Source organism: Bidens hawaiensis, unplaced genomic scaffold (assembly GCF_021521415.1).
Source record: "Bidens hawaiensis isolate Kalapana, Puna unplaced genomic scaffold, B.hawaiensis_p1.1 tig00001461_1, whole genome shotgun sequence".
NCBI classification, from domain to species: Eukaryota; Viridiplantae; Streptophyta; class Magnoliopsida; order Asterales; family Asteraceae; genus Bidens; species Bidens hawaiensis.
Genome location: NW_027491082.1, coordinates 1,393,205 through 1,405,555, shown reverse-complemented (window position 1 = coordinate 1,405,555; position 12,351 = coordinate 1,393,205). Strand labels below are relative to the sequence as shown.

Below are 12,351 nucleotides of genomic sequence, written 5' to 3'. Positions count from 1 at the left end.
CAGCCATGTTTTTAAAAAAAGGTTTGGAAGATGGGGTGATTTTGGGTTTTTTTTGAGGTTGTGGTAAGTATTTTATGTGATTTTGGGTGTGGTATGTGATATTGGGTTGATATTGGTTTATATAGAGAAATTTTTTTTTTTTAATAAACATAAAGAGCCAACGGCTCTATTTATTAACCCCACAACGGCTCTTCACGCATTCCCAGGCTCCCTTCACGCGTATTCCCAGCCGCGAGACCCCTTGCGCCCGCCTTGGTCTGCGTGCTCGCGCCCATCTCGCGCCCCTCTCACGCCTCGGTGGTGCGGTGCTCGCGCCCCGGATGGGCTCACGCGCCCTCTCTCGCGCTCCACACCCCTCAGCCTAAGTCACAACAAAATCAATGACAAGAAATAGGCAAAAGCGTCAATACAGGTCAATCGTACGTCAATTTGACGCCTGCGTACTCCATGTGAAGACAGTTTTCCCAATTCATTTCCCATTTTACCCTTCGACTGCTCCACTATATTAGACGTGCAAAAGAAATCCACTCGCCTCTCACACCATCCTCTCGCCACACTTTCTCTCTCTAAAAACCGTTTCCGTCGTCAGTTAGGTTTCCGATGTCTTCACGAGGCGGCGGCGGATCCACCGGCGGCGGACGTGGTCGTGGTTACGGCGGACGAGGAAACGACGGACGTCGCGATCCTCCTCCGTCGCGAGACTTCGCGAACATGTCGTTAGGTACGACAGCTCCGGTGACGCAACAACCGGCAATGCCGCAGCGTCCGGTTCAGGCTCGGACCGAACCGGTGGTGGTGGCTGACGCACCGCCGCCTCCGTTGGCGGTTCCGTTGGTTCCGTCGTCATCGAAGAAGCTGAGTACGCCGGCGAGGCCTGGTTTTGAAACGGTAGGACGGAAGCTTGTGGTTAACGCTAATCACTTCCTTGTGGACTTCGGTTCCAAGGATCCATACCAGTATGATGTAAGGCTTCTTCTCGTTACGTATTATTACTGTTGATTTTGATGATTATATGCTGTGTATGCTTGTTCACTGTTGTACATGCTGGTTAATATTCTATTATTCCAGATCGGATTAGTTTATTATTATTATCTATATGTGATGATGATGTATCCGTATCACCGTATGTGTATCGGTGTATGAGAATCATGAGATCTATGTCCGTGCTTATGTAAGTTGTACGTTCTCAATAGAGATATTAATCCGGCTAGGGTTTACTGTTGTTTGCACAATTTTGTTTACGTGACTTGACTGTAGCAGGTTGATTTTAAATTTTGTTTATACGATGTGTGTGTGTAAGTTTTATGGATACATCTTTGAGAAATATTTTTTTATAATTTCGTGTATGGTCTAGATCTGACGATGTCTGTGTGTGTGCGACTGTTGTATCTATTTTTGTGCTTATGTAAGTTGTACGTTCATGATAGAGGGTTGAACTATATTTGTTGACTCGTTTGCTTTGCATGATCTTAAAACTTTGTAATGTTTCGAGGCAAATATAGATGTTTGTCATGTGTCTACTCACTAATCAGTGAATCCTGAATATAAGATTCTGATATGATTGATAACAGTGTGTATTCAGCATATTTGAATTTGTAATGTACACGTTAGATAAAATATTAGGTTAATGCATCTTTTTAGTTCATTTCTGTTAGTTTCCTGGATATATGTGATTTCCAATGTCTTAGTTTCTGTGACCTGGTTAGAACTGAAATGTGTGTATTTAGTTAACCTAAATGACTTGATTTCTTTATATCGTTTATAAGCTATTTTTATATGAATTATAATGAACTGTCGTTTGTTGTTTTAATTTTGGTTTTAGGTTGCAATTTCTCCTGAGGTCACTTCAAAGTCAAAATGTAGGGAGATAATGAAGCTTCTTAGCGAATCGTTTGGGGCTTCACACTTGGGAAACTTGAAGTTGGCTTATGATGGCAACAAAAGTGCATTTGCTGCTGGATCTTTGCCATTCGAGTCAAAAGAATTTGTTGTTAAAATCACTGAACAAAACGGGTATGATGTATTTCTCTAGTAGCTTCGTGCTTAATTAATTATTTTAAAAAATGTAGTACTTAACAGTTAACTGTTGGCATGTATTGTAGACGAGAGCGCGAATTCAAGGTCACAATCAAATTTGCTGCTAAAAAAGACCTACACCATCTCATGCAGTTTTTAAGTGGCAGGCAACATGATCACCCACAAGAAACCATCCAAGCCCTTGATGTGGTTTTAAGGGAGTCCGCTTCTAAGGGGTATAGTATAAACTTATCTTTTTGTATATTCAGCGTTTATTTATTATTTTGATTCTAATCTGTTCTTGATTTGCAGCCGTGAAGTAATTGGGAGATCATTGTTTAGCGCTGAATTTGGCAAAGGTTTGCTTGGTGATGGTATTGAGTTTTGGAAAGGTTTTTACCAAAGTTTAAGACCAACTCAGATGGGACTTTCACTTAACATTGGTATATGTTTTAAAATTCGTGATGTATTATAATATTAAGTTCAAATGGATATCTTATACTTCATTACTCTTTATTGCAGATATGTCCGCTCGGGCTTTCTATGAATCAAAGTTGGTATCTGATTTTGTTAAGGACTTTCTCAACAAAGATATATCTAGACCGCTTACCGACCAAGATAGGATCAGGGTATAATTCTGATTTATGCTTTAATTTCTTGTTTGTATAGTCTGCATGAATGATTGGAACAAGTTAACAGTTGATTTTGTGGGAATTGTAACTCTCAGGTGAAGAGAGCTCTTCGAGGAGTTAGGGTTGAAGTTCGCCGTGGGAATGACTACATGAGGCGCTACAAGTGCCAAGATATAACCCGTCAACCACTTAACCAACTAACGTGAGTTGTAATAATCATTATATTATTTTTTTTAGTCTTATTATAGTCGACATGACTTTGTGATCATATGTTTATTAATTTTGGCTAATTCCTTTTGTTGGTTTAACTTGTTAGTTTTGTGGATGGCACTGGAGCTACTATTTCTGTTGTTCAGTACTTCCGTGAAAAATATAACGCACAACTTCGCTTTCCATTGCTTCCTGCAATCCAAGCAGGCACAGAAGCAAAGCCTACCTATGTGCCAATGGAGGTAAGCTGTTATTAAATTCTTATTATTAAGTGTTGTATTTTAACCAAATCACCAAAACTTCTGCTAACTTTCATTCGTGTAATTATAGCTTTGTACATTGGCTTTTGGTCAAAGGTATGCTTCAAAGCTGAATGAAAAACAAGTGACTAATTTGCTAAGGGCCACTTGTCAACGCCCAAATGAGAGGGAAAAAAGTATTGCTGATGTATGTATTTCTTTAAATCATAAACTTCACTTTTATAATATATTTTACTCCATTATAAAATTTCCTTTTCTTGTTGGTTGGTGTCATTTAGACTGTGAAGAGTAACAAATACAATGATGATGCTCTTGTGAGCAAGGAATTTGGCATGCGAGTGAGAGAACAGTTTACGTCCATCGATGACGAGTTCTCCCACCGCCACCGGTAAATTCATGCCTTTCTCTCGTCTTTAATAACATATTTCTTATATTGCTATTAATTATTAATTTAATTTTGCTATTGCTTTCCAGATCAAGTATCATGGTACTGCTGAAGTTAACCCACAAGTTGGACAGTGGAATATGATCGATCTGGTGAAGTTCTATTCACATTCTTTCAGTATTTAAAATTTTGCTATGCTGTTGACTTATAAATTGAAGATTATTAGTGTTATCTTTTTTATTTTTCTCTTGTTTTTTGTGTAGAAAATGATCAATGGGGGTACTGTTAATTACTGGGCAACAGTGAACTTTTCAAGGCAGAGAGTCGATGCTGTTGAGCGTTTTTGCAAAGGTCTTGTTCAAATGTGCCAGGACAAAGGAATTGTATGTATCTATCGCTTTATATATTATGTCACCATGTTCATGCTAAAACATTTGTTGTGTTAAAATAATTTTAACATCTTTTTGGTTTTGAAGGTTTTCAATCCCCAGCCTTTGATACCAATCTATAATGCGCCACCTCACAATATTGAGAAAGCACTAGTTGATGTTTATGAACAATGTAAAGCAAGACTAGCCAGAGCTGCACCACCTGGAAGCCAGATCCAGTTGTTGTTTGTAATCCTTCCTGAATCTAAAGGAACATATGGTAATTTGAATTTAATTTGTGTATTGTACCTATTTGCTGTTATTATCATTTATATTTACCCTTCATTTTCCAGGAAGAATAAAACGAGTATGTGAAACCGAGCTGGGAATTGTTTCACAATGCTGCAGGCCACAACATGTTATGAAAATGAGCAAGCAATATTTTGAAAATGTTGCCATGAAGATTAATGTTAAGGTATATAACAAGTTAATAGCATTCCTTTTTCTATTTTTGAATATATTTATATTTTATACTATGTTAGGCTGGAGGGAGGAACAGTGTTCCGTCTGCATCTCTCAATGGCAAGCTTCCTTATGTTACTGATCGTCCGACAATCATCTTTGGTGCTGATGTCACCCATCCCACTAAGGGAGAGGACTCCACCCCTTCAATTGCTTCCGTACGTTACATTTCTATTATCTTATTATGTCTCAAATTTTCCCCATTTGACTAACAAAGATTATATGTTTTCACCCTCTTTTACAAGGTGGTTGCTTCCATGGATTGGCCACAAGTCACAAAGTACAAGGCTTTGGTGTCAGCTCAGCCACATAGGCAGGAGATTATTCAGGATCTGCACACTGTAACTACTGATTCACAAAGGGGTGTTGTTCATGGAGGGATGATTAGGCAAGTGTTTACTACTTTTATATAAAAAAAAATATTTCTTTTGTATTCAAGTAAGTTTAGAATAATGGATTTTTTTGTTTTGCAGGGACCTTTTGATCTCCTTCAAAAAGTCAACCGGACATAAACCACACAGGATTATATTTTACAGGGATGGAGTCAGTGACGGGCAGTTTAATGATGTTTTGTTGAATGAGATGGACAAGATTCGGAAGGTAGGTTTCTATTATCATTATTACTATTACTTTCAAATTTCGCGCTTTTAAACTTTTAATTGGCGGTTCTAAAACGAGGTTGTTTCCTCAGGCTTGTATATCATTGGAAGAGAACTATATGCCTCCTGTTACCTTTATTATTGTTCAAAAGAGGCACCATACGCGTTTATTTCCTGCAAGGCATGGTGATCGGGCTACTACTGATAGGAGTGGCAACATTCTTCCTGGTTTGTAATTTATGGTTTGTTATTTCTTTATATATAAAATGTTCTTTTTTATTCTAATTCTTTCTTTATTGATTAACTTTGTTCAGGAACTGTTGTGGACACCAAGATTTGCCATCCCAATGAGTTTGACTTCTATCTGTGCAGCCATTCTGGAATTCAGGTGAGAAATTGTTTTACACATGGATGTCATTCCTTTTACACACACACACACACATAATCATATTATTATGAGTTTTGTAGGGGACTAGTCGTCCGGCACACTATCATGTTTTGTATGATGAGAACAAGTTCTCAGCAGACGGATTGCAGATGCTGACCAACTCCTTGTGCTACACGTATTTCAACTGATAATTTTATAGATATATAGTTTATCGTGTAACTTATCTAACCCACTTGTTATTTGTGTTTTCAACTTTAGCTATGCAAGGTGTACACGATCTGTTTCAGTGGTTATGTATATATATTCTCTGTTTTTGTTTTTCTTCATTTTTGTTTGAACAGATTATAAGTTTTTAGCTGTTTGATTTTATAATTTATTAACTGCAGTTCCACCTGCATACTATGCACATCTGGCTGCATTCTTAGCCCGGTCCTACATGGAAGGAGGAGAACTGTCTGACTCTAATTCTCGCAGTGGGCAACGTGCAACAAGAGACAGGGTTGCTGATGTGCGTGTGCTCCCGGCCATCCATGAAAGTGTTAAGAGTGTCATGTTCTATTGCTGAGTAGTCTGAGGTTTTGTTGGTTATCTATCTTCCTAGCACACCATGTGAACAATTTACATTGCTTTTGCTAAAGTTGTTGGATTTAACATGCTTTTGAGCATGCTGACTTTTATGCTTTGTTGTTACCTTTAAAGAATGCAAAGTATTTTTCTTTTGGAAAGAAGCTTTTTTGAAAGATCATTTGATTATCAATCAACAATTATTTGTGACTGTGTGCTTTGTATGTTTGACCTATGGCACGAGCCTTAGGATTTTGATGATGATTTAACAAATTAAAAGCCTGTTAGAATGCGATTCACTCATGGCACGAGCCTTGGTAATCAACGTTTGATGGTCAAATCAAGCTTTTATTGGAAAGCTTGTTGTGTAGTCTGTGTGTATACGCAATGCTAACATCCCTTGTATGAAGGAGATTATCATCAAAACCTGATCGACCAAACTTGTGTGCCGGATCCCAACTAAATGGTATGATGTATCTTGTATCTACCAGGTTAATGGTGGTTCAATTAGTCTTCTTTCATGAAGTTGATAAAATCATGTTGCAACAATATACAGGTGTTGGCAAAAGTGAATCATATGTAGTAGCAATTCTATGCAAAATAAACATAACTTATCTTAATGTTGATTTTCGTTTTCAAATTATTCGTATTGTTGTTTTAAGCATAGTACACACTTGGTGAAGAATCATTTCGCAAATTAAATGAACAAATATAGATTGAATCCTCTCAATCATAACCGTAGTTCATGGTGATAATTCTATTGAACAAAGACTTAAAACTCTACCTAGCAAAATGAACATGTCGGCTAGACGGAAGAGTGCACCACATTTTTTACTGATTACAGATGCATTAACCATTAACCAAGCAGAGGTGTCACTTCAAGTTTCATCTTGTTCTTACATTAGACAACAACCTGCCAAACTTTTTTCTCCAAGACTCAACCCAAAATACACTAATTTTGTCATTTTTAAAATCCGTGGGATTCTGGACATACGATTTTAAACTTCTTCACTGATTTAACTCATGATGTTGCAACTCTTTTACAGTTCCACCATGTGACATGTAAATTTGGATCCTTGGCATTTTACAACAAACAACCCACACACTCCACAAAAACAAAATAAAAGTCTCAGAATGTTTGAATGAACAGCAGTTAATTTGTATATAAGCGTAATACGTTTGCAACGTACAAATATGTATACATGTATAAATCTCAATTAGCATTATTGCTGTTACATAAAATAAATATTAATGAACAATTCCTTTTTTTTTCTACTATACAAACAAAAGAATCAAACTCTAGAAAAATTCTGACAAGTAGAAATCCAGTTTTCACTAGGAAAAAGCAACAATTACTGATAATTGTAGCACGAAGGCCACAGAACCGGTTAAAATCAGTCTGTAACGGGTATCCTGCAATGAAGTGCTACCGCTGAATTGACCCGACACATATTCACTTCAACCACCACTTGAGGTGGTTGACACATTTACGGACGATGTACCTAATAAAATCAAGAAACGAAGTTCGACTTTTCAGAGTCAAATTTCATAACTAATAAACAACTGTCTTTTAAACGAACATAAACTTACAGTCGTAATTCGCCCAACCTATCTGTTGACCACCAAGATCATATACAACAATTTTGTCTTTTAAAACAAGGTCTGCATTGTTCATATACAAAGTTAAAAACAATAAAAAGTTAAAAGAAATTAATTTAAAATTCGAAATGATATAAAAAAATAACAAACTTGTACCTCCTAAAATTGTAATTCCCTGACCTCTAATTTTCTGAAAACCGTTACACCACAATGCAGCTCCACCCTACACAGATCACATAATATGTGATAAATCTATTTTGACTGGATCAAACATTTCATATATGATAATAGTATTAAAACTACAAGTCAGGTCAAAAACTAACTTTCAGGTGCAAATAATGTCAACTTATAAATGACAATAATATTAAAATTACATGTCAAATAATGCCTACTTATAAATGATAATAGTATTAAAATAGCACATCATACCACTGAGTTCTGCTGTAGAAGATAATCCTGGGTCTTAAAATCATTGAAGCATCACCCGCGAAGTTCAAGCTTACTGTAGGAAACATATCAGGTGTACTGAAATATAATTAAGAAACTAATTTTAGTTAACGAAAAAAACAAACTATTATTACAAAAATTATGGGAAATATAAAAAACCTGGAGGCAACTAAATAACATTGACTATCCTTTGACACGAGGGGCCGGACAGATTGTGAAACCGACCGTGTAATCTGCAATAACAAACGCGCTATCTCATAATTCAAGTGAAAAGTAATCTGATAACTTTGCCCTTGACAACTTACAGCATCTACAAAAGGGTCATAAGCCTCTTCCGCCAGGTAAGCAAGGGTAGTTCCGGAATCAATTATGGTTCCTCCTCAGTTGCCTGACGTGGCAAACATTGACGGGTCAATGGATAACGTTTGACCATTGACCGAAATGCTCAGCAGATTTAAGTTGTAATGTGGCCTGGAACATCATGTTAACATGTCTATGAGGGGCATAATGGTCAAACCGTAGGCCGTAAGGTCAAAGCTTTACAAATGGGTCCCTTTCATATTATTAAACCAATAATGTAAAGATAAACAAATGTGTAGAATGCCTCAATCAAGATTCTTGGTTCTTTTGAGGTAGAAAGATAAATGGTATTAACGGTTACGTGTCTCTAGAGGTGTAAACGAGCCAGCCACTCGAGATTGGCTCGCTAAAAGCTTGAATCGAGCCGAGCTTAATCGTGTTGAGGCCGAACTGTTGAAAGAAAGCTCGAAACAATCTGAGCTCAAGCTCTTGTAACTCAAACGAGCCAAGCTCGGGATCGGCTTGTTTATGCCCATTATTTGAGGGGCATAATGGTCAATTCAATACCGACCGAAAGTCAGAAAGAAAACTTACTGTGACGGAATAAGAGGAGTATACACCATGCTCGGCTCAATTATCTGCCCGAGAACTAAAATTCCACCACCCGCACCATTCCCTACAAGACAATGAGAAAACGCGTCCGGTGCCACCCCTTGTGACGAAAGTTGTGAAATTACCGATAGGCCCTGCTGACCAAACCCAAATATCCCATCAACAGCCCTGTCAGATTTGGTCAAATCTCCAGTTTGACTCATACTGCATCTGTTTCACAAGTCAACAGCGTTTTCACAACAAATCCTAAAACAAGTTAACGAATAAAAACAAAACTGTTAACAAGTATCAACTCACCCGAATACAATAGATGCTGAGGCATTTGATGAACTCGAATCCCCGACAACTGTATCCAAATGGATTTGATCCGATACATAAAAGCCCGATGTCCCGCTACCGTCTCCATACTGGAATGTGTATATGCACCGATCGTTTGATTTGGAACAACTGGAATCTAATGATTGGGTTCCTAAAGAACATTGTGGGTCTGAACAACGGATTAAAGAAGCTGTTGATGAGCTAGATGGATCATAGAATTGAACTGGGATCTGTTGAGTGTGGAGAATAATAATAATATATCACTAATCTAATGATTCTTTATATACTAAAATTATAATTATAATATTAATACGAAATGGTGAAAATAGTACTTGGAGTCCACTAGATCTGGGGCAACCGTCACACGAATCGCAGCTGATCCATAACACGTCGCTTCCGGTATCGATTTGTACATAATATTCCTTTGGTGGTGAACCCAATTGAACTCTTGTGAAATAAAGCCTACAAATTCAATCAACTTTTTTCAATATAAATAATAAAATTAAAAAAGAATAACAAGAACAAGATTGGGTTTTACAAAAAGCCCAAAAACTAAAGGAATCAAAGCAAGAATCTTTTCCTTTTGGTTTACAATTGGTGAACCCAATTGAACTCTTGTAAAATAAAGCTTACAAATTTAACTACTTTTTCAATATAAAATAATAAACAGTAAAGAAAATAATACCCTCTATCAAGAACAACAAAGAACAAGATTCAACTAAAGCCTACAACTGATTTTTCAACATTAATAAAAAAAATTTTAAGAAATGAACACCCTTTAACAAGAACGTATTAAACAACTTAAAAAAAAAATAAAATCCCAATATAAAATAACAAAAATTAAAGAAAACAAGACACTTTGATAATAATAGTAATAATAATAATAATAACAACAAGATTGGGTTTGTTTTACAAAAAGCCCAAAATGTAATGGAATCAAATCAAGAATTAAAGCAAGAATCTTTTCCTTTTGGATAATAATTAATAAAAAACATAGCTTCAATTCAAAGCAGATTCATTGCAATTCAATTTATTATGTATAAAATAAAATAAATTAAAATATGAAACAAACAATTCAAGAAATTACCCAACACGAAACGGATCATAAGTCCCTTGAACCGGGAAATCAACAACACTCGCTACAGATGACTGCTGCTGCAAGATTCTGGGGTGTCTAACACTATCTCTGTATTAAAGTTCACTCAATTCAACATGATGATTATGGGGGTAAGCTCTCTCCAACGTAAGAGTTGTTGGAAACCCACAAAGAACAAAGGCAGTCTGCAAAAATACAGCAAAAGCAGCACCAATTAGGGTCAAGATCACCGGTTTTCCGGCAAGAAAATGAGCCTGCATTACTTATTTTTTTCTCTCAGGACTTTCGTCGAACACTTGGTGTGCAGATTGAATTTGGGGTTTATTTGAAGTGGGTATTTGTGGGCAAGAATCAAGGATGTGTTGATTGCTTGTTGGAGAGAAGATTTGAAGAATGGATTACGTTGGAGTATGATATGATAGGGATACTTTAACACAAGTGAAGAAATGAATGAGGCCACATGTTCTTTTGATGGTTTATAATAATAATAATAGTAATAATAATAATAATAAGTAATAGTCCTTTGATTTATAGCTCTTTTGCAATTGAAGTCTATTTACTCTTTTGGTCTCGGTTTGTTGGGTTTGTGAAGGGGAGGCGTGTTACCTTTGAAACCAATTTTATGTTGAAAACTGCGGAAATAAACCACTTGTATATATTGCATTATTTAACTTGGTGGAAAAGAGCAAATTAGTGGGGGTGGATGGTTATATATTACATTTGAAATGAAATAAACAACAAAATATTACATACAGTTATTATAGTTTTGAAGAGAACGTCTGTTTATGAAATGAAGTTTAGTTTCGAAAAAAAACCTCTTAGGAACAGCTTGGTAAAATATAAGATTTTTGGTAAAATATAAGATTTTATTTTTCGTATTAATGATTCCCTAAAATACTTTTTACACCTAAAATAAAATAGACAAAATGAGTAAATTTATAAGACGTTTAGTTAAAAAGCAGTTTTACGGCTGAAAGGGGCTTAAAATCTTGGTTGTTTTAATATAGTAAAAAAAGTGTTATGTCGGTGAGATTTTGAAAAGAACCAATGATAAATAAAAAGCAATTAAAACTACGAGAATGACACTTGTATATATTTCTTTAATTATCATATATAAGACGTTATATAATCGATAATTTGCTTTATGATACATAAGCGATAGGCCGATACCTTATACGGTGCTTGTGCTTTTAACACAAGTCCTTGGTCATATACATGAACTTTAAACATAAAAACGTGGGGTTAAAACTTGAGGTACCAGAGATGTCAAGTTATTAATTTCAAAGGGGGTGCTTGGTACATCACACTAATCAAGTTTGTTAAGCTTTCTATTTCATAACTGCAGTTCAAGGAGTTCATTATTTAACTTTTCGAAGTGTAGTTTACACGTTTCATTCAGTTAAGATTATTATAACATGTTTAATCCTTAGTTTTGTTAATTTATAACTTAAAACTAATTTTACATAATTTTTTTTCATAAGTTCGTATTTACTTGGTGTTTAACCTCCTAATTCTTGCACACATGCGTATGAAAAGCTATAAACACGAACAAGAAATTATGTTTGTTTGTTTACATACACATCAATACCCATAGCCCATTATAATATGCTATATAGTTTTATAAAATTTAAATATCACTAATTTCAATTTAGACTTAACTTTTTTAGGTCTATCATATTGATTTATTTCATCTATGTCTAGTTATATTCGTTTGTGTTTGTTTATACAATTAAAGGACGAGCATAACAAGCACCAGTCACCAGGCGGTCATATTAACTCTTAACGAGCAAACACGAACAAGAAATTATGATTGTTTAATTGTCCATGGTCGTTTGTTTGGTTAAAGTTAAACAAATGAACAAAAACGTGCCCCGTTTGTATTACAAGTTACTTAGACGAAGAAAACCTAATCGATGATATTTTAAGCTGAAGATGTGTTTCAACTTGATTTAGAATCAAGTTTCAAAACTCTTAATTTATCTTAAACACATACATACTATTACTAGATTCCCCTCGTTTTCCTCATATGAATTTG

The 12,351-nt window shown here is 35.7% G+C and overlaps 2 pseudogenes across 2 annotated transcripts; one reads left to right on the top strand and one right to left on the bottom strand.

Moving 5' to 3' along the window:
- Positions 1 to 600: 600 nt before the first annotated feature.
- On the top strand, positions 601 to 5,945 carry LOC143578549 (protein argonaute MEL1-like; annotated as a pseudogene). The gene is made up of 21 exons (XR_013143296.1): positions 601 to 963; positions 1,823 to 2,013; positions 2,103 to 2,252; positions 2,329 to 2,459; positions 2,539 to 2,645; positions 2,744 to 2,850; positions 2,965 to 3,100; positions 3,189 to 3,305; positions 3,397 to 3,506; positions 3,593 to 3,655; positions 3,767 to 3,886; positions 3,980 to 4,151; positions 4,225 to 4,346; positions 4,414 to 4,551; positions 4,639 to 4,781; positions 4,867 to 4,993; positions 5,085 to 5,220; positions 5,307 to 5,380; positions 5,461 to 5,555; positions 5,639 to 5,668; positions 5,765 to 5,945. The product of XR_013143296.1 is annotated as a protein argonaute MEL1-like (transcript).
- A 1,153-nt stretch (positions 5,946 to 7,098) lies between these two features.
- LOC143577664 (aspartic proteinase 36-like) lies at positions 7,099 to 10,600 on the bottom strand (annotated as a pseudogene). Its single transcript, XR_013143146.1, has 10 exons — positions 10,308 to 10,600; positions 9,553 to 9,682; positions 9,200 to 9,450; positions 8,885 to 9,112; positions 8,296 to 8,461; positions 8,150 to 8,223; positions 7,973 to 8,068; positions 7,700 to 7,766; positions 7,535 to 7,606; positions 7,099 to 7,446 (listed from the first exon to the last, which is right to left on the bottom strand). The product of XR_013143146.1 is annotated as an aspartic proteinase 36-like (transcript).
- Between the last annotated feature and the right edge of the window lie 1,751 nt (positions 10,601 to 12,351).